Source organism: Camelus dromedarius, chromosome 7 (genome assembly GCF_036321535.1).
Source record: "Camelus dromedarius isolate mCamDro1 chromosome 7, mCamDro1.pat, whole genome shotgun sequence".
NCBI lineage: Eukaryota > Metazoa > Chordata > Mammalia > Artiodactyla > Camelidae > Camelus > Camelus dromedarius.
In genome coordinates, this window is record NC_087442.1 from 65,080,227 (window position 1) to 65,104,886 (window position 24,660).

General features: G+C 39.3%; 1 protein-coding gene and 1 pseudogene across 1 annotated transcript in view; both read right to left on the reverse strand.

Annotated features, from left to right (window-relative positions):
• Nucleotides 1-24,660, reverse strand: part of ZNF804B (zinc finger protein 804B) — a 451,467-nt gene that overhangs the window by 85,343 nt on the left and 341,464 nt on the right. The window lies entirely within an intron of this gene.
• On the reverse strand, nt 9,571-10,710 carry LOC105087365 (rhotekin-like; annotated as a pseudogene).

Sequence of the window (24,660 nt, forward strand, 5' to 3'; positions counted from 1 at the left end):
CATAATGCATTTTCCCACCTTGTGAAACTGGTGAGCTGATACTCCTTTCCCAACATGCAGCTCTTTGGCTCACTCTGGGAAGCCTTTTCCATGACATTTCCAGGAGGAGAAAGCCTCCAATGTGCTGCTTATTACCAAACACCTCTATGACCATTCCTACTTTGTCTCCATCATAGATATTTCTTTCTTTGATATTACCCCTTACATTTTTGTACTGCACACAATTGCATCTTCAGCCAACTGATTTATCCCCTCCACACACAATCCCTGCGTGACCCCATTCACACTATATTTAGAGCCTTATTTATCCATAATTTCTAACTCCAGCCTAAGCTGCTTCTACAAGAATCCGCTCCTGCTAGACGCTGCCAGCGGGTTTATTTAAGCTTACGATTTTGACTATTCTCTATCTCCAACAGAGTTTTGGCCACATCATTCCCCTGCTTAAAATCCTCTTGAATTCTCTCATTGCCTATAGAGTAATAGTGACAAATGCTTATTTAACATAAACTATGTGCCAGGTATTCAGCTAAGTATCTGAATTATTTCACTTCCTCCTCACATAAGTTCTGTTTTAATCTACATTTCATAGCTGCATCAACCAGCACTCAGAGAGATCACACACTTGGGGTCACTGATTCAGCAAAGGGAGAAAGCGATTTAAATTCAAAGAACCAATGCCTAGCTCCCTTGTTAATAAACAGCTGTGCTTTACCACCTCTCTTTAAAGCCAATCCCCTTAATATACCACGCAAGCTCCTTCCTGCCTCATCAGGGTCAACTTACATCTATCCATGCTCCCACATTACCTCTTTAATTCTATTACTAGATAGGCCACATGGTATTAAATGATCTGTTTTCATGTCTATTTCTCCCATAAATCCTTTAGAGGCAGAAACCATTTTACTCTTTTTGTGTCCACAGTGCCAAATGTATTGTCTAGCCCAGAACAGGTGCTTATTATGCATTACATAAATTGATAATGGTGGTTTACATATTCATGCCTCCTACCATTGTGCAAGTTCTCCTCTTTTATCCCATTTATCCCAGTGCCCAAATAAAAGAATCACTGGCACGTGGAGGATACCAAACAAATATTCATGAAGAATGGATCAACAAAATAAAGAAGGGATATTAGCTTTGTTTCCCCAAAATGACTAACCTTCTATAAAAAGAAATTAAACCTTAAACCTGAATCATAGGGGCATCACAGCTCAGACAAAATAGCAAGTCCAGGGAATTTTGGCAGATTCTCACAAGACTGGGTGAAGGGAGGGGGCAATTAACTTAGACACAGGAACATAATGATCCAAGCCCAAATATGAGTCTAGCGTGCATGGCAAAAAGCAGGAAGGACGTGAGTAACATTAACAAAGAGCAAACTAGACCAAATATCTGGATTGCCTGTCTAAGAAAGATGAAGTAGAAATTTGGTTACATTCTAGGCTAATGGGGCATATAAAGCTACTCAACAGGATGCATCCAGTGACGAGAATATGGACACTGATTTCAAGACAAGAACCCAGTTGTTCAAAGAACTGAGATAACGCAATCACATGATAGAGCAGTCTTGCATTGAAGTAGACCAAATCTTTTGAGGTAGTATGCTTAGAATCAGGAGGAACCATTATTTTTCATCCAGTCTTTCTCACTAAGAATTTGTAATGCCTTTTCTTAGTATCATTAGAGGGACTGAAATGGAACAAAGGACTACTTTGGTTTATACATAGTTGCTCTTCCTTTATTATTTTTTGAACCTCCAGGCTCAAAAATGCCTGTTTCATTAGCTGGCATGGATGACAACTGAGAATTCAGGGTCAATCTATGGTTTCAAATGTATTTTCATATTATTTCAGATGATGTAGAGGATTTTAGGACAATAGCTCAATGGCCAGGAGTGGGGCTTCTCCAGTTACTCCTGGTATCTACATCAAAGCAGCTTTTATTTCTAAAACATTTTTAATTATGATACTGCATGACTCTCAATGAAAAATGTTGTAATTATAAAAGAGTTCTACCAACATTTGAGTCATATACAGTTTCTTATACATGTTCACATTTGACAGTCATCAGATTAAATTACAGATTAAATTACCCCACAATGATATGCACTAATAAGGGCATATCCTTGTCCCCTTAAGAGAGGAAGAATGCACAGGTGGAGTATAAATGCTATTAGCAAAACATACAGAGATTCCAATCCAGTGTGTCCCCCAAAGCCAGAAGTAAACATACAAACTCAATAGCAGGTGCCTATGGAGTACAAATGGGGAAGCTGAGACCTGAGGGTAGAAATCTCGGGCAGAGGAGACTGCAAGACAAGAGTTGGGTAGGGACAGAGGAATTATAAAGGAAAAGAAAAAAAGAATTCCTTAAGAATCTTTGGCAAAATCTGAAAACTGGGATTAGAGCTGGAGCTGACTTTTGGTAAAAGAACCATAACCTAGTGGTCCATGATATTACTCAGTATAAGGTAGACCTGCTCTCATGTGAAACTGGACTACCTATGCAGATGGAGCTGAGTTGGTCCAGCTGGATGTGCCAGAAGGCTGGAGGGTCTTAGACTAACAGGAGAGATATCATCTAGTCTAATATTACCATTTAGCAGAAGAGGCAACTGACGTTTAGTAATTTCGTGATTTGAATAAAATTACGTAATGGTACAGGAGGGGCACACTTTCCATTGTCTCATGCTACCCAACCATTCATCCATTCATCTATCCATAAGTCCATCCACTAACCATTAAGCATTTCTTCAGTCAAGATTATCTCTTATTAAGCAACTTGTAATCATCAATTTCTTATTAGGTCTTTATCTCAGAGTTTCCACAGTCTAGCATGGCAGGATTACACATAAAGAGGTAAACTCTGTCAGTTGTGACACAGTAATAATTATTCGTTGTTATAGAGTTTAGTGAGCTCATACTAGTTAAGAATAATTGAAGAAAGACAGGTTTGTTTGTTTTTTTCTCTCTCTTTCACATATAGCACCACATACACTGTAAGCTCTCAGAATTTTTTGCCCTTTTGTTGAATGGCAGGATACTTTTACTGGTCAAATAACCTTGAAGGCAAATTAAGATGACATTTATTCCCTGAAATAATTACACAATCTTTAAATATATTCACAGACACGGAGTAAACAAGAAAAGAGTAAAAACAGCCACTTATTCTCAGTATTAGTAAATTTTAAAAAGTAAAAAAAAAATGAATAAAATGCATAATAATGCATTAGACATATAAAAGTTGACATATAACTCTGTTATTCATTTGCTAGTTACACAAATTTCCCTTCTCACAGTATGCCTAGAAGAGGAGGCTTTGAAAGTGTACTTGACAGGAAAAAATAACATTCATGAAATCAAAGAAAACTGCTTGCTAATCATTCTCAATGGTTCATTAAAAGGTTGAAAATGAAGTATAAATTAAATTTGGCAGTTATCATAATGAGTCATTTCTAAAACATTAGGCATTGCCAATGGGCATTTTATGTTGCAGCTCAGTAAGAATTCTGTAGTAATTAATTACTTTTCATAATTAATATTTTGGGTGCAAGGAGAGAAAAAGTACTCTTTCACACCAATAATTTTGTATCCAGGCATATAACAGGTGTGTCTGTTAAGTGGCAAGTATTCTGACTAGAGTAATGCATTTAATTAGAAATATGGATGTTTGCTACCAAATTATTTTTATTGCTGTGAGGATGCTTACCCACTAACGCCCATTGTGCTCTCAGTGTAAAACAGAAATCTGCCAAGCATTTCACGCTTGTTAACTCCCTTGATCCTCACGACAATGTTATGAAGTAGCATCTCTTATTATCCCATATAAAGACATGGGAGGCAAGGCACAAACACATTTAGAAACTCACTCAACGCTGAAGAGCAGAGACTAGATTCAGACTCAGATGGGCCTGACTTCAGAGCTGTTAATCACCATTCTCATGGCTGCCCTAATTACTTAGCCTTTATTCAGATGCCATGTGATTCTGAGCTGTCTTGGCTAAATTTTTTGTAGATTTGGAATGATACAGAGCCTCTAGCTCCCAGAGAGAGTAAGAGGACTAATTATAATTTTAAAAATCTATAAAGCTCTCGAAGAGATAGGCAGTAGGAAAATACAAGGTGGTAGTCCTGTTTCTACTGGTTCTTAATACGTGCCCTGATGATTGAAGAAGAGAAGAAATCAATTGCTGTTCTTCGTATCTCCCTGACGGTAATACCAGCTCAGAGCTTTGAGGATTGAATTCATATTCTTCATTGGAAAGTTCACATTTGACCTTTCACTGTTATGTGTAAGAGACTGCTTTAAGAATTCTAATATTCTCTAACCTGTTCTGTGATAATGGCCCCCAAATAAAATCCTGCTTCAAAGAGAGTGCATTTTCCTCCTCCACTGATCAAGTGGTTGTCACTGATTCAAAAAAAGAAAAACCTGTTTTGGTCCCCACTGTCTCCTTGCATCTCTGTACTAGACTGGGTAATGGAAAATTTGCTTTAGACGGTTTTATTTCTGTATTTATTTTTGTGATAGGGAAAATTTAGTTTTTGAAGACTGACTAACTTGAATCTCAGCCCCTCTTGTACAGCAGTTTAAATTCTTTAAGTTGTCAGTTTTCTCAATATAAATTAAGGGGAATAATGAATAGGTTGCAGGATTGTTATGAGTATAAAATGAGATCATTTTTATGAAAGCGCTTAGTACAGTATATGCTAAAAGTAGGGATTTGATGTTTGGATATTTTGTGTGTGTATGTGTGTGTTGTGTGTGTGTGTATCCTTGTACACATGTGACACTAGAAAATTATTTTAAAACACCATTCTCCTATGTAGTCTACAAAGCAACTCTGATTTTCTGATGAGAATTTCGAGCAAGTGATGGGAGTCCTTATCATCTTCAACCCACAATCTCATATGAAACATAATCCCTGCTAGAAAATTCAAATTTGGTTTAAATATTAGGGTTTTCAGACATTTTATCTTTTGTTCATTTTATTTTTTTATTTGTAGTTGACATGTCAATTTTCAATTGATTAGTTTCTGGTATATATGATAGTGATTCAGTTATACATATATTTATATATCCCTTTTCCTATTCTTCTTCATTATAGGTTATTATAAGATACTGAATTCTATTCCCTGTGCTATACAGTAGGACCTTGTTGTTTATCTATTTTATATATAGTGTTAGTATCTGCAAATCCCAAACTCCCATTTTATCCCTCCCTACCCACTTTCCCTCCTAGTAACCATAAGTTTGTTTTCTGTGTGTGTGAGTCTGGTTCTGGTTTTTAAATTAGCTCATCTGTGTTATTTTGAAAATTCTACATGTAAGTGATATATATGGGAATTTTTCTCTTTCTAGCTTCTGGTACACCACATCAACAAAAGAGAGGACAAAAGTCACATGATCATCTCAATAGATGCAGAAAAAGCATCTGATAAAGTTCAATATCCATTCATGACAAAAACTCTTACCAAAGTGGGTGTTGAATTAAGTCACATTTATTTATCCTTTGGACTGTTTAGAAATTACACACACACAAGAGAGCATATTTATTTCCCTAAAGATGTGACTGGCTTCCTTTATAAAAAGGACGGTCTTTGCATTCTATAGCATCTAGCATGTTACTTGTTACTTAGGAGAAACACAATATTTAGGGTTTTTTTGAAATGAAAATAAAAATATATTCTCTAAAATATTTCCTGTAATGTCATTTATAACTGCAGAATATTGAAATCATAGGCCTAACAAAATGAGAACAGATGGCTAATTGTGTGCGAGCTATGTGATGGAGTATTATCCTATGATTGAAGGTAATCTTAAGGAACAATTTACAATAGCATAGGAAAATACTTATGATATGTTAAATGAAAGAAACAGGATACAAAAAAAAATTACATCAGGTATGATCTCAGATATGTAAATCAATAGGTGTTGAAGAAAAGGAAAAGGCCAAAATTGTAACAGTGGGAAAAAAATAACTGTAATGGTGGATATGTTTCTTTCCTACACTCCTCCATTTATAAGGTTTCTACAATGTCTTTGTATCCCTTTATAATCAAGAAAAATCCACTGAGAAGAAAAAAACAAAACAAAAACCTAGTCCCCCAAAATCCATTAACGACACAAGAATTTACTAGCAGATTCTTAGGCGCCTCCTCACTTCCCCACAACAGTTTCCTGAACCTGATTCCTTCCAAAATTCACCTCCCAACAAAATCTTCCCAAACCTTTGCCTCCCCATCCCTAACTTTATTGCCTCATAGTTGGTGTTCCCTTAAATTCATTCTCTTTCAACTTGTGTTTCCTAAACCTCACACTGAACTCAAAATTCCTTCAGCCTCACTTCCCCTCTCTGCTAATGAGAACAGCTCTGGTGGCAAGCCCAGGGAATGGCCCACATCTCAGTCGGGGCTTGGCCAGATCAGAGCAGGTAGGTCTGGGAGAGGAGATTCGGTTAGACTTCCCCTCCCAGCCTCTCATATGACACCCGTGATACCGACTGTGCCTAGAAGTGGCCTGACCAGAGGGGCCAGAAATATTGTTGCACAAATGCTCTTCAAATCTGTTTCTTATTTTAAACTGTTTTGACTTTTAAGCAATTTGACTTTCAAGCGTAGCCTCAGCATTGTTATTTAGTCCATTTCTTCCTCCTGAAATTCTCAAAACGGCTCATTTATCTAGCAGCACCTTTCCCCAGGGCCTGAACCAATTCTGGTTTTTCCATTTAAGTGGGTAACTCAATGTAAGAGACTTACTACACGCATTAGCAGTTCCCAAAGTCACTTCTTGTTCTTGGGCTTTGCACCACCCATCGAAACCCTTTCCCCCAGCTTCAGAGTGTGAGAGTGCGTCCGCGTGGGCGCGGTGCAGGTGGAGTTCTCCGCCCTAGCGCACAGACGCGGCTTCCCTGACCATCTTGAGCGCCCCCGCGGTGGGCGGGTGCCGGGTGGCTCCGAGCTGGCCCACGGATCCGGACACGGATCTGAACGGTCTATCCCCGCTCTAGTGCACCCTCCGCTGAGCTTAAGCTCACGGAGCCTTTGTCTGCCATCGCCTCAGCCATAGCTCGGACCCCGCAGCTCCAGGGCTTCCTAGTCCCACCGGGGCTGCCCCAGTCTAAGGACCGCCCCGGTCTAACAGTGCCCCTAAAGGTGCCCCGTCTAACGGTCGCCCACCCAACGGCCGTGCGTGCATCGTCTGTGTGGTGGTGGCGGATTCAGAGACAGCTTCCAGAAACAGGTAAGCCGATTTGGGGCGGCCCCGGGTCTTCGGGGAGCCTAGCATAGGGAGATAGGGCCTGGGGGCTACCTTGCTTCATCCCACCTAGGCTTGGGCTTTTTGGGCCACTGTGGCCTGTGCCATCGCCGTTCCTCCTCCGGTATTCCCCGCATCGCCTTGTGACTCAGCCCTGGGGTTCCCCTTGCCTGCTCCACGATACCCTCCCCGCACCACGTGACCCCCCCCATCCCATCATGATCCAGACTCAGGGGTCTCTCCCAGTGCCTCATAACAGCACCCCCAACCCCCATAGGAATCTCCGCTGTTGTCTGTTTCCCGTGAGCCTGGTGATTCGGGCGTCTCTCCCCTAGGATGTTCCACAGGGGGCGCTCCATTCTCCTTCGAGGCTCGAGGGCTGCCTTGTGCAACAGCCTCAGTGTGCTGCAGAGGCCGTCCGCAACCTCATACCTTTTGGCATAGTCCGTGGACCCAATGCCCAGCTTCTCAGCGCTGCTCCTGAGGGTGTGCCCTTGACCCAGTGCGAGCTCCATGCTGAGAAGGGCGCTGGAGTGAGCTCCCCACTTATCACCCAGGTGAGCCACGGAGTTGGGAGTGGTGCTGCTGAAACCAGCCCTCACCCAGCCCTTCCTCTCCAAACCCCGGGGAAGAGGCCTTGTCTAACCGTCTGAATTTCCACACTTCTGAGTCCTCGTGTCCCCTGCTCTGACCACTTCTCCCTACTCTGACTCACCGCCCTCCAGGTCCACTGGTGTGTCCACCCTTTCCGAGTATTGCTGGTACTCACCTACATCGAGGAATATAGGTAAGAAGAGGATCTTCCTACCCTCCCCAACTAGAGTCTTCTCAACTCCTCCCCAAGGGCCCTAGACCTTTCCCCCTTACCTCTAAACATTTCCAAACTTTTCATGTGCTTAGCCCCCTCTTCTTTGTTTCTCATCTTTTCTCCTTCCTTGTTTTTCAGTTCTCAAGTGCCATCTCCAATGTCTGCCCCTTTACTAGCTTCATGTCCTTGGGTAATTTGACTTCTCAGAGTCTCAGTGTCCTCCTTTGTAAAATGGGGATAAAAGTAGTGCCTACGTCCCAGGGTGGTTCTGAGGATTAAATGGGCTAAGGCTAACAGGGGTATATGCGGAGTAGTTAGCACAGAGCTCAGCAAAGGTCAGCTGAGTTGTGACCCCATCCTCACCCCTGTCTTCCAGATGCATGAGTCTGACGGTTCCGTCATAGTCTATTGGCATGCACTGGACTCTGGAGATGCCTCCTGTGGGGCTGAGTGGGGGCTGCCGATCGGGCCGGAGCTTCTGTCTTCTCACCACCCCACTGCCCGCGCCTGCGGTAGGCCCCCGGGGGGTGCGCAGCGGAATATGGAACCAGAACCTCCGCAAGCTAGCGCACCCAGCGGTGCGGCAGACGCGCAGTGTCCAGGCGCACCATCGTGTGCTTGCGGCCCATTCTGCATGGCGGTGCACCGAGCCGCGGGTCCGTGTGCTAGGGCTGCTGCGGCAGGAACCCGGCTAGGGGCTGAGCGCTGTGGTGCGGTCTGCAGAGGGGCCCGACACTGACACGCCCGGAGTGATGCGGGGCACCTCCTCATTCTTGGTCTCTGGCCGGTCTCCAGCCACATGAGGCTTGGGTGTGTAATAGTAGAGATCTGAGGGAGAACTGGGAGCTGAGGGGCTGTGCCCTCCCGACTGAGGCCCGGGGGCTGGCTCCCAGAGACAACTCCAGAGAAGGGTGAGGACTGGTGGCAAGCACCACCTCCACTGCCGGTTTGCTACTTGAGTTCAAGGATCCGATCGAGGATAGGTGGCCCCTTGCCTGGCTGTCTAGTTCCTCTAAAGGACCGCGAGGCCCTGTCTCCTGAAACTGCTTCGGGGTGAGTGGGGTTCCCAGGGTGACTCTCAGCTCCTGAGAATGCTCCCAAGATTCCATCCACTCCTATAAAAAAATGTTAAAAAAAAAAAAAAAAAAAAGATTCCGTCCGCTCCTCAGAGTCTGTATCCATCCAAGATCTTCCTAAAGGGATCTGGTCCATGCTCCCTTCGTCCTGGGGAAATACATTTGCCTTGGATCTCCTGCAGTCCCACCAAGGCAGGCACGTGCAGCACAGGCACAGCTCCCTGAGCCCAGGAGTCAATTGCACAAGGTGAGGGTTCCTCATCCTTGGCCCACATGGGGTCTTCTGCCAGGTGGGTTTCTCCCTCATCCTGGGGCATGAAGCCCATCTGGACCATCTGCAGCATGGTCTCCAGTTCCCATTCCACTGTATTTGGTATGCATTGCCATTCCAGGTAGGATTTGTATGCGGCATCCATGACTCGGTCCACTAGCTTGTCCATGATGTTGCTGACTACCTGCTCACCCTCCTCGCAAGCCCTCAGCTCTGCCGCCTCTGCCTCAGTGAGCTGTCCAGGCACAGTGTCCCCCTGCAGCACTGGAACTTTAGGTGATGTCGCCTTTTCTGCCTTGGATCAGGTCACTCTAGGGTCTTGGGCCTGCTTCTCCTGCCTCTACACTCTGAGGGGACCACTTGCAGTAGGCTGAAACATGCAGAGAGGCTGAGCCACCAGGCGGCAACACACACTACCATAAAGGGGCAGCCAGGCGGGGTGGGGTCATGAGTGAGGAATCCATCTTGCACTGCTGCCAGGGTGAGGGTGGTATGAGCCAAGAGGGGGTAACGAGGACCTCGCACAGTCGGTGCGGGGAGCAGGATGGGACCACTCTCTGAGCCCTCAGCATTCTCCAGTGATGCCCGAACACACCTCCCTGAGGAATGGTCCAGGGAGCTGCGGCAAGCCTCTTCGGGGCTCCAGCCAGGGCCCCCTCCTCTTCCACACAGGGCCCATACAGCTCCTACCGCAGTTCAAAGTCTGGCCCTGCCTCGGCAAAAAGCATGCTCTGAAAGGAGATGTCTGTGAGGGTCCTGTCCACCAGGATCATCTCCGTTTCCTGAATGTGCTCCCATAGCTGCAGCAGTAAGAACACAGCCCAGCGGTGCAGGTCGCCTTTGTTCTTCAAATACTCTGTGTCCTTCCACGTGAGTGGAATCCGGAGGTCAGAGATGCAGACCCAGCCGGGGCAGGGGGAGTGCTCAGCGGGTGGCCCACTGTCAGAAAGCTGCTGGCCTGTCTTCCCCAGCACCTGCGCCTCCTTGCGCTGCTGCAGCTTGCCCATGTATCTCAGGATGCAGCTGTTGCACACCAGCAGGCTCTTGGCGGCCTCCAGAGCCTGCTATCACTGGGAGCAGGCCACCAGCAGCTTGCAGGCCCCTTCCCTCATCCGGATCTCATGGTCTAGCTTCCTCTGCAACTCTGTGTCCTCGGGCGGGTCGCTGAAGAGGCTGAGTCAGAAGTGGCCACGTTTGAAATCTATCTCCAGGGTGGAGCCCCTAGCCATGGTGACCCAACTCTGGTGGTTTCGGGAGAACATGCCGGCGGCCCTGCGCCTGTGCCTGTGCCTGCCCTCTGCATTCTCCGCGCCTCCTGGATCTGCCTCGTCTGGCTGGCTTCTATCCCCTCAACGCCCGCCAGCTAGTCTGGCTGGGAATCTCCCGCTGCCCCAGTATTTGTTGAATAAGTGAAATTAATAAATAAAAAGCAGAGAATGCCTTTCCCACTATGTAACAGCGTAACCTACCATGGCAATGTTAAAGCATATCTTAGGGAATTAAAACTGTTGAAATGGCAGAATAAGTAGAGGGATATGATTGTAAACATAGAAATTTTGGTACAATCCTTTTTTTTAAAATGTAGATTCTGAGTTCTAAGAAGCTTATTGATGAATTTCGCCAAAGTAATGGAGGGTGGCAGCTGTACACAGATTCACAATCAGAACTACAGATTATTGATTTCCAATGCTATTCCCATCTTACCATAATCAATAGTTCTCCGTACAACGTACTGAGAATCAAGTATTGGTTTCCCAGGCTTGAATGGACAGAACCAAAGTTAGCTTTTACCTCAATGCCTGGTAGGTATGACGTCAGCCACTTCCTGGATTTCAAAAAGAGCTTTTTCCCCTCTCATGAGTGATACATTCACGTTGCCCAGATGGGCAGATGAATGCAACCACATAAATATGTGAACTTGTCTCTGGGTGGCAGGCTCAGCACCATTTCTAATTTGGAAAGAATGATGAATTTCTGACTTGCTGGCAAGATGCCAAGTGATGACTGCATTTCTGTGCATGAAGCAACAATTCAATATGCAAAGTCTGTCTGTATAACTGCTTATTTTGGAGAAGATTTCTAATTGGCTGCATTTGAACAGAGATTATTTTTGAAAAATACATGCATTTCTTTCAGAACCACTGTTCATCAGCATTCTACCCCTCCAACTTCATCTTCCTCCACATAAATTAATACACAGTTCCTCTACCCCAAAAGCACTTAAGTATATAACGCAGTCCCAGGTGCACCTTAAAATAGTCATAACACTAACTATTGCTTTATTACTTAACAATGCATGTCTGCCATAAAGGAAAAAAGGGGGCAGGTATAATTTCCATATTGCTTATCGATGGATACAGATGCTGCATTGCACAAGTTTATAAGGGTTATGGATAGGTTTTCAGAATATTTTTTAACAATTGATGAAACAGTAAAACACACATAAACCAGTAAGACTTGTGGGACACCACAAAGTCTGAGCCCCATCAAGATGCAAAGACTATCAGTCTCTAACAGAGAACATCCCAGCTCTCACCAGTAAAGCCGGGCAATATTTCTAGGTGGGAGAGAAAGAAAAGGGTATAGGAAAATAGATGTAAATTTACGTAGGGTCAGGGAAGAGACTGAATCCATTAAATAGCAGTCCTTGGCCTGGAGTTCACATTCAGCAAACATCCATTAATGAATTCATAAATGAATAAATGTAGTGAGTGAAGGTGTGAATACACTTAATTTCTTTTCTGACTTTCTGCTTGTTGATTTATCATGCTAAAGGGGAGAGAATTGGAAAGTCTGAGATAAATATGGCGGTGTCAAAACCCATATAACTGTATAACTCAAAGACTGAACCCTAATATAAACTATAGACTTTTAGCTAATAACATATCAATATCAGGTCATCAATTGTAACACATTCACCCACCTCACTAATATAAAATGTTAATAAGAAGGAAAACTATGTACAAAAGTAGGGGGAGTATATGAGATCTTTCTGTACTTCATGGTCAATTTTCCTCTGAACCTAAAACTGCTGTTTAAAAAGTCTAGCGTTTAGAAAATGAAAGCATACAATGAAATCACATTTTAATAGTCCTACCTTCACTGAACTCAAAGAAAAACAACGCATTGTATAAAAATAATCTAATCTATGTTATGTAATACACATGGTTGGGCTCCAGGTATAGCAGATGACAAAGAGAGCTCCTTTGCAGGGAGAGATCTTGAGATTCCCAGTTCTTCTCTGTCACTTTCCATGAGAGAAAGCAACCCACAGCAACCCTTGAGAAAAGGAGGACCACTGACAGACCGTGTTCACAATCTTTAGATCTGGAAATTCAAGAGTAAAATTTCTATATTCGAAAGAAAGATTTTGGAATGTGCCCACTGTGTAGGTGTGTAAAATATAATGAGAAAAAAAATTTTTTCCCCTCCAGACTGACAATAGTGTCCCATTTATAAAGGCAGTAATTACCAACCCATCAATTTCAGCCCACAGGTATGTATAACTGTAATGAATACAGACATACAGCATTCATGTAAATTGAATATATTTAAATGAATACATCTATTGTGAATTAGACAGGAAGTACTTTCATTTAGCCATTTACTCCTGCTGTAACTACTTATTGTAAAAATGCAATTAATAGTGTCTGACATTTCATCTTCTAATATAGAAGGAATCAATGAAAAATATCAGGTAACTAAGTTTTCTGGAAAGGTGCTAGTGACACCTGCTCAATTACAAACCATTTTTAAAAAATTCAACATTTGTAACAGTGATCTAGGAGAGAAGTGGTCATTAAAAGATGCTGACCTAGACACTGTTTCCCTTTTGCTTGGGAATTAACTGCAAATATGTTCCCTTCAAAAAGATTCAGGTGATTGTCAAGTAAGTTCCCATTCTTAGGCCTTCTCGGGTTTTTCTGGAATTAATCTGTACAGTTCTAAAAAGCCGTGTTTATGTTCTACATGCTCTAAAACAGGCCTGGAAACTCCTTAAGTGATATGCTAAAATAGTATAAAAAAGTATAGTTTAAAAAAAGGACATGCAAAGGACACGAAAACCAGATAAATGCCAAAACTTGAAGGATTTTCTGTTTTTCTGAACATTTGCTATCATGTCTGATAAAAAGTCTGTGACATTTGGTTTACTTGTTCTATAACCAGAGATGTTTCAAAAGTGGTTGTGCTCACAAAGGTACTTCATTATTTGAAACTGGCTGCTCCAGGCTTCTATCTATTGAAATTCTAATAGGTAATTTACTTTCAAACTTAGAGAAAACCAGCTATGTGAAAGAAATACGCTATACAGACGCTCTGTGCCTCACATCTTGAAATACTAACTTCAGGCTGGGAAAATGTGTCAAAGTAAGGAAAAATATATTAAAATGCAAGTTTTCTTTGAGAGGAAGGCATTCACATGGGCTAAAAGAAATGCTATAAACTAGATTATGTTCATTTCAAGATCATGAAATGGTATACAAAAGCTTGGCTCTGTTGTCATATTTTGGAAGAAATATGTGTCACACACCTTGTCTATTAATTATTATTCTCATAGAAATTTGTAAAACTTGTGTCATTGACTTGAAAAATTCCTCAAAAAGAGAGGGAGGGAACTAGCTCAGGGGTAGAGCACACGCTTAGCATGCGAGAGGTCCTGGGTTTAATCCCCAGTACCTCCATTAAAAAAAAATTCTCAAAAACAAAGTTTGTATACCAGTTTTATGGATACACTCTTATTTTTTTTTAAACAAATCAAAAATACTTGTCAACTAAAGTCAGAAAGCCTGATTAGCTGGAAACTGGGGCCAAAGTTAATATGTGTCATAATGGTAATATCGATAGTGCAGCCCACCCAGACTAAGGTGAAGAGCTGAAATACATTTTCACAGCTGCTTGAGCAGGTGGAGGAGCCACACTGATTGTTAACGCTAGCACCAACTCAGCAAACCATATAGCTGTGCCCCAATCTAGTGTGTGTGTGTGTGCACTGTACATAGAGGCTGTCTAAAAACAGATCCAGCAGCAATATAACAGAAGTTGTGGGCCCACTATAAAAAGGGGTAATAGAAAACTTAGAATCATCACATAGGCATGCAATTGGAAGGGACCTCAGAAATTTTTTTTCCAGATAAAGAAATTTAATTCCAAAGTTCGTTGGTTTGCCCAGATTCATATAGAATGAGTAGCAGATTTGGGTGAATTCAAGTCCTTGACTCCAATCTTTGAGACCAATAGACAGAGCCACAAATTCAATAAGGTCTATTTCCTTATTTGGAAGAGGAGATTGATCTAAAGGACTAGATTTTTGTGTCTCTGAAACTTGAAATGTATAAGTGAGTATCCACAGTCCATAAGCTGATATAGACATAGGTATACAGATAAAGATATTCTCTTTCCTTTTTTAAACCACACAATCAAAATCTATTTAACAACATATTTAGAAAGTATGTTCTGACCCTTGGAATGCCAGAAATAGAAAATTTTCAGTTTCAAACCATCTCCTACACAAAGAGACAGACAGAATCACTCTCAGTAAAGGACTTCCTCTTCCCTTTATTCCCCTAAGCTTAAAAAAAAATTAAGAGCTTTTTTAGTCCATAGTTGTTAGTTAGAGATAGTTACAGTGGATTGAGCACCAAACTTGGCCAGTATTAAAACTGGCTTTAGAAAGGAGGAAGCTACCTTCTTTTCTGACACTGGACAGATATTTTAGATAAAAGGGAAGAAAAAGCAGAAGATAAAAGAATTCATACCTAAAATAATTTTTTAAAACTTTTCTAAATTATCCTGGAAGAAATTTAGTGATGGGTAGGGATTTAGTTGTATTATAAAGGTTTGGATTAGTTGCTGTGTTATTTTACTGTACAAGATAGTAATAACATACAATTCCTGTTTTCAAGAGACCCCGGACCACCTGAAGGGACAGAATTAATTCACAATTTGCAAATGATAACAGAAAGGGATATATAATCAGATAATCGGGATTTAAAGTGCTATTTGTATTTAGAGATGGGAAATAATAATGATGTGCTTACATATCTAAGCAGAATAAGCCTATTAAAATAGAATTTTACCATGAGCCTAAATTAATGGTCTTGGATTTGACTCTTCCAGATTAAAAAAATGAATGGCAGCTGATGGGCTGTTTAATTCTGAAGTTTAAGAAGGTAACAAAGTTTTTACTGAGAATGAATGAACTTACATTTGGTAAAGAGAATAACACAGATTTTACTCTATGTAATAATAAGCAAGAAGCCATACAAACTTTAGAGAGGATGTGATTCCTATTCCCTGTCTCCTCTTCTAATACAGCTGGTGTTATTTCTGACCAGTAGTGAACAGACAAGTTATGATCCTGTTTAGGTTGTTTCTCTGATCCTCCTGGTGATTATTTTCCCAGGACATCTCTCTTGGACTTTCTGCTTCTTGTTTCAGTGAGCCTTTACATACAATCCAAGTTCACTTTGCACAGCCAAAGCACAATTGAGTGATTTTTAAAAAACTGATTCCTATAGAATGTTTTGCCTCCACCCATTATGCCATGGAAAATCTTGCCTGCTGCTGTCTGTTAAAATATTCTGTTACAGCTCTGGGCTGGAATCTGTATCCTCACTAGTGGCTGCATTCGTCAGCAAATCTCTCTATTCTGTACTAGCTGCAGTGATGGCAGGGGCGTGCATACCCTTCTTAGTAGGAAAAAAAATTGCAAGAGAATGAAAAGAAAGGAGAAACTTCATTGAACAGAAACAATGCCCTTAAACTTCTAAATAAATACCATTAGGCACTCCCTAGGAGTAGCAGCAAAAGCTCACACAGGAGCATCCCTCTTCATTCACTGCATGCCCAAATAGCACAGTGACGGCACTTTCCATGTCCATCTAGGGAGTAACAGAGATCAGGGTAAGGGTCTGAATCCCAGCTCAGCTGTTTGCAAACTCCAAGGTTTTCAATGCATCACTTAACTTCCATAAACAAGGGTAATAATGTCACCTTCACACAATGATAATCATGATTAAATAAGTTCAAACTTAAAAAACACCTAACACCATTCCAGGCACCACTCAGCAGTCACATGATTAATCGATCGATTGATCTGTCTGTCTGTCTATCTATCTATCTATCTACCTACCTATCTACCTATCTATCCATCCATCCATCAGTATAGACTACAAACTATAGTTGTAAATGCTGAACAAGTGGTCAAAATGGAAATATGCCAGGAGGAAGGGTATCTAGTAAGTTCTAAGTTTTGAAATTGGTTATTAAAAATAGATGAAGTGATATGTCCTTGTGGTTAGGAATGTAGTTCTGGATCAGATAGCCTGAGTTTAAATCAAAGCTCTATTCCTCATGGGTGTGGGGCACCAAGCAACTTCATCTTATCTGTGTCAAAATCTGTGAAACAGAAGAGCATGAAAACAGTGAATCATAGAACCATCATACTGATTGTGGAAACAAATCAAATGAAATACTTGGCATGGCACCAGCCTAATACTGTTATTTGTTTTGCTATTTTCTTTATATTTTCTAAGTTTTGTTTTGTTTTTACAGAGTTTAACAGCAAATACAAAAACATGGCATTCATTACATGTGAGTGCGATACACAGTGAGAGTTAAAAACAGATATCCAGCTGGTAAGAGCAGAAGCATCTGGGTTGGGAAAGGAGACTTGAGAGGGGGTCCATGAGGACTGCACTCAAAAATGCTGGCACTGCTAAGGAAGGGGGAGCTGAGCCTCCCATAACTAACACCCAAACAATGTAAGTAAACAAAGAATGGGCCTACAAAGTCCAGTAAAAAGCATTTCTTCCCACACAGAAGAGATTTAATTATCTGTACTCGACTGAGTGATGTAATATGTGGATGAAAAGTTTTTCTTCCTATGGGACCTTTGTGTTGCAAACTAAAGGGGGAAAAAATCCAACGCAAAAACAAGCGGAAAGCTTAGACATTTAATCATGTCCCTGTGAGGACATTAGTAGCCTTTATTGCTGATTCTTTTATTTCTAAACTCCCCATGGCACCATATTCCAGATAAGTTACTTGTTAGAAATAATGTTCTTTCAATTAAACATACATTTTTCTTTCTGTGAACAGGCTCTGCTTTCTACTATAGACAGTGAGTTGAGCTGGCTTCCTGACCTGGCCTTTTACTACTGTATCTTTTGGATTTCTGTCTTTGGCAGGAGTACAGAGGGATTAATATTTTTAAAGACTTTTTTTTTGTTATTAAAAAAAAAGTTCTCGATATTTTCTGCTGCATTTTTACTACCCTATAAAAATCATGATTTGAAAATTTATCAATTTATACAGGAATCTACCTTGAAGGTTAACAATAAATAATACATACTCATTCTACAAGGGTATGTATTAACTTTCATTACATTTTTGTGACAATATTCCTTAAGCATCATGAGAAATAATCTCAAGGTCTCGGGGTTTTTTTTATTTAGTACAGAACAAATACTAACATAATATTTTTCACTAATTGCATTATGATCTAATTGATTCTATAATTCTTTCATTAAAAGAAAAAAGTATTTTTTAAAATGCTATGATTATTTTATAGAAATAAGTACTCTCTCAGGGTGACCATAAAATGATTTAAACAGTAAGCACTTTATTATTTATTACAAAAATGGCAAGAATAAATTTTTACAGGCTCTAACTAACAAGGCTGTCCAGACACATGCCAATTATTTTGTCTGTTTAGCAAGTAAACATTTTAAAAATGACCTCTGTGTGTATATGTGTTTGCATGGCAGCATTTCCAAAAAAGTTCCCATTTAACTATGTGCCTTAAATCAGCTCATTAATTGATCAAGCTAGTATTATAATCAAACATAAGTTTATAAAGATTTAATTAGCTTCTGTTTGTCAATTCTTTTGTTGTCTATTAAGCTAATATTTTCATGAAAACTTGGATAGTCTGAGGTCAGGGTTCTGTTCATCAATCTTTAATGACCAGATCTGTATGTCAAAACACACCAATAAGATTTCATTACTTTAAAAGATGTTTTAGTCACATCTAAGCATTCATTCTGCTAATCAACTGAAGAACGATTTATTCAGATAAAAATGAGGTCATGTCTTTTCAATATTCAAAACTAAAATACAAGAAATTTTCCACTTTCTTGCATCTCCATTTAAGTAAATTAGATTTAACATCACCAACCTATGCATAAACTGTTATAGTAAGGGGAAAAAATCAAGAACCTAAGTGTGTTCTTATGAGCTAAATATGAATTCCAATGAATAACCAAGTGACAAATACATTAAATTAATAGCAAAGATTCCTGTTTCTTCATAAGTGAAATTTCAAAAACATTTCTCCCCTCTTTATATTAGTGTAGAAGTTACAAAAAGGAGGTAAGATGTGAACACTCATAACATATGTAAAATATGACTATCATCTGATAGCCAATGAAGAAAAAAGGGAAAAACTTGGAAGAGCTTTTTATGCAGGTATGTTCTTTGGTAGAAGACGAATTTGCAAAAAGAAGCCATCAACAAATGGAGAGCTGGTGTCTTGACTAAAACTTTTACCTATTTTGCATTTGCTTTTTATCTTCTTCCTATCAGACTTTACTGGGAACCTGTATTAGCTCTAAAGGAATTCCTAAACTTGCTACAGTCAGGCACTGAGGACTTTTTGTTTTGTTCTGTGCTGTTTTGTTTGGGCCCTAAGTACTGAAGGATATGAAGCTGAATTCTTAATTAAAAAACATACATCCCTTACCAAAAAGACAAATTAAATATTAATGTTTTATTTTTTGTCCACAGAACATAGAAGACAATGGTTTGCATTTCTTAAGATTTCATAAAGATGTATTCTTTTTTGTCTGACTTTTCTCTCAGTATAATTATTTTGAGTTTAATCCACATTGTATGTATTACTTGTTCATTTTTATTGTAGGATGACATTCTATGGTATGGATATATCACAACTGTTTATCTATCCCCCTCTTAATGGGCACTTGGGTTTTTCCCAGTGGTACTCTCGACGCGGGGAGGGGTGGAACAGGTAGAAGGAAGGAACTATAAAGGGATACTAGAAGACACTTGGTGACGACATATGTGTGAAACTATCTTGAGCGTAGTGATGACTTCATGGGCATGTATGTATGTTGTGACTCATTAAACTGTACACTTTAAAATGTATAATGTTAAAATATTAATGATTAGCCTTTCTAATTTATTTTCCATTCTCCTAATAAGAATTCTTTATTCTCTCACTGCTGGGAAAAGATCCAGGTAGAATAGCATCAATATTTTTGACCAGTATATAGTTATTTCTTCTTTATCTCATTCTAAAAAAAGGAAAGTTGATTTCATAATTTTACATAAATGTCAAGGATCATTTTGTTGCCAGATAAAATTTCATTCACCCGTTTACCTTTTCATGAGTAAGGTACAACTTGCTATGAAAAATATGCTTGGCAGATGCATTTTTAAAACATCCAGTTTGGATTTCCCCCCACAACTTGGCTACAGCATTTTTACCCTACTCCTTACATCATGTCCTCAGGCAAGTGTTTTTCTCTCTCTTCATGTATTCTGTTTGGCCTGGTGGTATATTTTACCTTTATCTTTGAAGGTGGTGGAAAATGCTTAAATACTACCGAATGTCATTTAAATATCTTTTAAAATAGATTTCATAACTCATTGCAGAGAGATTAAAATATTACTGAAATGATAACAAGTGGTTCAGATGATCAAATAGTTAATTCATACTCTGTAGGCACAGCCGTAGCAGCTGGTAAGCTATTCAGCATTTAGTTGAACGCAAATTCAATAATTAGGTGGGCTATTTTCTGAACTCTGTCAGTGTTTATGATGCACTGACAGCATTCAGGTGACACTTTAGTGTCATAAAAGGTAATTTCTTGTACTTTATGTCTACTTCAAGGTGGTTATTGAATATCATGGCTAATCAGCAATGAATTATGTATTGAAATTAACTGCTCACTTGCATATTTTGTAGATTCATAATAAATACTGAAAACTAAAACATTGATAAATATTTATATTAAAATTACCCAAACTTACTTTTGTGAAATACATGTGATTATTTGGTATTTAAAAGGAACATTTTACATATTGTATGTAAATTTTAATTTATGTTACTCTCGAAAACTTGATTATATGTAGTTTGATTTTTTAAAAATTCTGTGTTTAGCAAACATTTATCTTAACTAAATTGGGCATGCAATTTTAAAAAGTCATTAATTTGACGAGAAGGCAATAAATGATGTGAGTCCTATTTTGAGGTAGACCTAGACCTAGCTTTACTGTCGGTACAAAGTATGTAACTCCCTTCATGTACAGTTTCCCTATCTTTAATAGAGGGGTTTAGTTAAATGGTAAGATTCTTTTGAACTCTAAGCCTGTGCCATTAATGTTTGTATTTGTGGGGCAGTCTTCTTAAATACTGAAGTGTATGTTTGAGGAGAAAAGAATTAGTTAATAAGAATCTTGGTTGATGTTGTTGTATTAATTTCTGGTGTACAACATAGTGATTCAGTTACACACACACATGCATATATTCTTTTTCATATTTTTTTAAATTATAGGCTATTACAAGGTATTGAAAATAGTTCCCTGTGCTGTACAATAGGACCTTGCTGTGTATCTATTTTATATATAGTAGTTAGTATCTGCAAATTCTGAACTCCCAATTTATCCCTCCTCACCACCCTTCCCTCCTGGTAACCATAAGTTTGTTTTCTATGCTTGTGAATCTGTTTTGTAAATAAGGTCATTTGTGTCATTTTTAAAGATTCCACATATAAGTGATATCATATGTTATTTTTCTTTCTCTTTCTGGCCTACTTTTCACTTAATATGACCTTCTCCAGGTCCGTCCATGTTGCGGCAAATGGCATTATTTTCTTTTTTATGACTGAGTAGTATTCCATTGTATATACATACATTGCATTTCCTTTATCCAATCATCTGTTGATGGACATTTAGGTTGCTTCCATGCCTTGCCTATTGTAAATACTGATGTTATGAACATTGGGGTATATGTATCTTTTTGAATTAGAGTTTCCTCTGGATATATGCCCAGGAGTGGGATTGATGGATTATATGGTAAGTCTATTTTTAGTTTTTGAAGGAATTTCCATACTGAATCTTTCCAGCAATAAAATATAAAAGTGAGGAAAGAGTTTTGAGGAGAGGAAGATGAATTTTTCAGGCTCCCTGGTTTCCACAGGAAACCATCAGAATCCACAGAACAAATGAATACTCACTTGCTTCTCTAATCTTTTGCCACTCTAGACAAAGCCCAAGGCACACATTCCTAGGATGTAATAGCATATCAACATCTTTCAAATATCTTGACTTGAATAATCCGCACCAAAATGAAGGACATCTGATTATACAATTATAGTCTAAATGTGTGACACCCACTTACTTGGCCTGTTGTTTTTTTTTTTTTTTTCACTTTGTTTTTTTTTGTTTTCAGTTTGTTTGTTTGGAGTTCCCTTAGTTTCTAAGCAGTCAAGATAAAGGACTAAAAGAAATTAATGCAATGTTTTCACTGCTGTCATATTTGCAATTCACTAACAAGAAAGAATATAATGGATTAAAATTTGTAAGGGAGAAAATATTCTCTTTCAGTTAAATTAGTTTCTGTGTCAGAAAACAAAAGAAAAAGAATGAAAATTGAGTGGATCAATCCCAATCACTAAGAGCTAAGGTTAATTCCCTGCTGACGGTGGTGAATGCAGTGATTAGAGGAGACATGCCCTTGCATTCCCAATGTGGAGCCCCACAGAGCAACATGCCAAGTGTAGCCTTAAGGATTAAGCCAATCTCCAAAAAATCAAAGGACTCTGATATTTGTGCTTTTGCACATAAAATGTTGAGAGTAACTTTGGAATTACATTCTAAGACAGTCATCAAGGTTGACAGAATCTATCAGATCTTGACAGAAAGATTTAGATTAGCAAGGCAAAGCCTCGAGAAGTTGATTTGTCCATCAGGGTCCTCGGAATGATTGTTTCCTTGGAGATGATATTGCAAAGGGCTTATCATTTTCTAAGTGAGCAGAAGAAAAGTGATTTTCTCAGTTGCCAAAAGATGTATGTATAAATGCAACACTACTACTAAGCCATATTATTCATGGCTCATGTAGGTGAACAGATGTATTGTTTCCTTCTTCTAAACATCATTTTTAATAAAGAAAAGATTACTATGGTTGGGGGGGGGGTTACTTCAAAATCACATGGTTGGCATGGGGCTTACCAGGAACTATGAGCCTCAGGTATGGACAAAGTTGCTTCCCTTCTCTGTATTAAAGAAGAGTTGGGGTGGGGAACATAATCTTTAAAAGGAATACAAATAGGAGGAAAAATGAATTCTGAAGGTGTTTATATTTAGGTGTGTGGTTTTACGCATTTGGCTACATGACAGGAATAATTTTCTTTTTGTTTTCACTTTTCTTTCTGCTGTAATTTTGGAGTGATTCTTACCAAATAGCATCCTACAACTCTTACTATATCAAACAAGCAAAGACTTTTTCTATACAAAAATTGAAATGTTGTTATTTATAGTGAGATAACTTCTTATTCACTCAAAGACTAACATTTAGGTGACACAAAGTAAACTTGCTTTTAAAAAGCTCATCAAATTTTTTAAAATGGGAATTAGCATTATACTGTGTATAATAATATTTTTAAGATATTTCCATTTGTGGCAGTGGTAATTTGTTTTATAAATACTTCCACCTTCCTTATATATGTACAAATGGTATTTTAAACAATTTTTTATTTATTAAATTATATTATCACTATTCAAACTGCCAATATATGTATATATTTATTGATTGTGAAATTTTCACCTTTTCTCTTCAATGGTTAACTTTTCATTGTATGAGTACAAATTTCAAATAGTTTAATATATCACTAACACTAACATAATAGGTAGGCACAGTAAATTTTAATATACTGACAGAATTGTTTCACATGCCTTCCATATTCTTAATGCAGTAGGCTTTTAAAGTACTAACTCTAATCAAAATCAAAACTCAAAAATTTTCCTAGATTTTCTGGAATAGTCCTAATATCAAAGATCCTGTTTGGCTGACCCTAGGACAATGAATTTTAGGTTTGGAAAATATTGATAATTAAATAGGCATCTAGGTTAATACATAAGTTGTAGGTTGTCTCAAATATGGCTCTCTAGAATAACTTGAGTCCTTGCCTCTAAACATGGTACCAGTTGGGTAGAGTAGCTTATGTAGGGAAGGATATAACACAAAGTCATAGCAATAATAGAACTCGATAAAATCCATATCTGTAGCAAAGGAAAGGAGTTAGTATTTTTTAGGTACTAGGAAAAAAGAATCACCAAAGAAGCATTATTTATAAATAATGAAATCATGAAATATAATGAACACAGGACTGAAAAAGAATTTCACAAGAGAAAGAAATGACATTTAAAGTTAACCTACCCTATGTTAAATACCTTGTAATGACTCTACTATATGTTTGACCATTTATTCTTCTGTAACAGAAGGCTGGGGGAACACAAGATAAAACAAACCATTTATCCTTTTCCAAACTGTTTACAGCATCCCTGAAATCAATCCATAAACTGGATTCCATAAGCCACTATACATGGTCTGCAGTTGCCACTTATTTATCAGAGGACAATTCAGTACTATATTTACAACAGACCAAAAGGGTGCTGCTTTGATTGAAGTGTTGTGGGCACATTGTATGTCTGTGTGCCTGTGGGTCTGTGTGTGTAGGCTGGAGTCCTGCAACCCACAGGCTTGTCCAGAGTTCTCTATAGCATCTCTGCACAATGTGAATTCTCAGCGAGGCCACCTTTAAGGTCCTTCACCTCACAAACTCAGTGACTCTGTCACCCTATTCTGATCTTATTCAGAACCACCTTCCACACGTCTAATCTTTGACCAGAGCAGACTTTGTACGATGGAGAGCCAAGAAGCCGCATGCCTGTTAACTGGAATTTGCTGGATTCCATAGTGACAGCACTTCATAAAAAGGCTAACTGTACAAAAGATTGAGATGAAGGGCCCACAAAAAGATGTGTTGGAGCCTGTCATTCCTGCTGGCTCCCGAATGACTCAGGCTTCCCAACAAGATCTTGAATTTGGAAGCTGCGTATTTAAATGCCAGAAGGATTTAGACACAAATGTGCAGATGGTGGTATAAATAAATGACTGCCACTAGCTTCTTATTTTTCTTCATAAGATGGGCACTGTGACT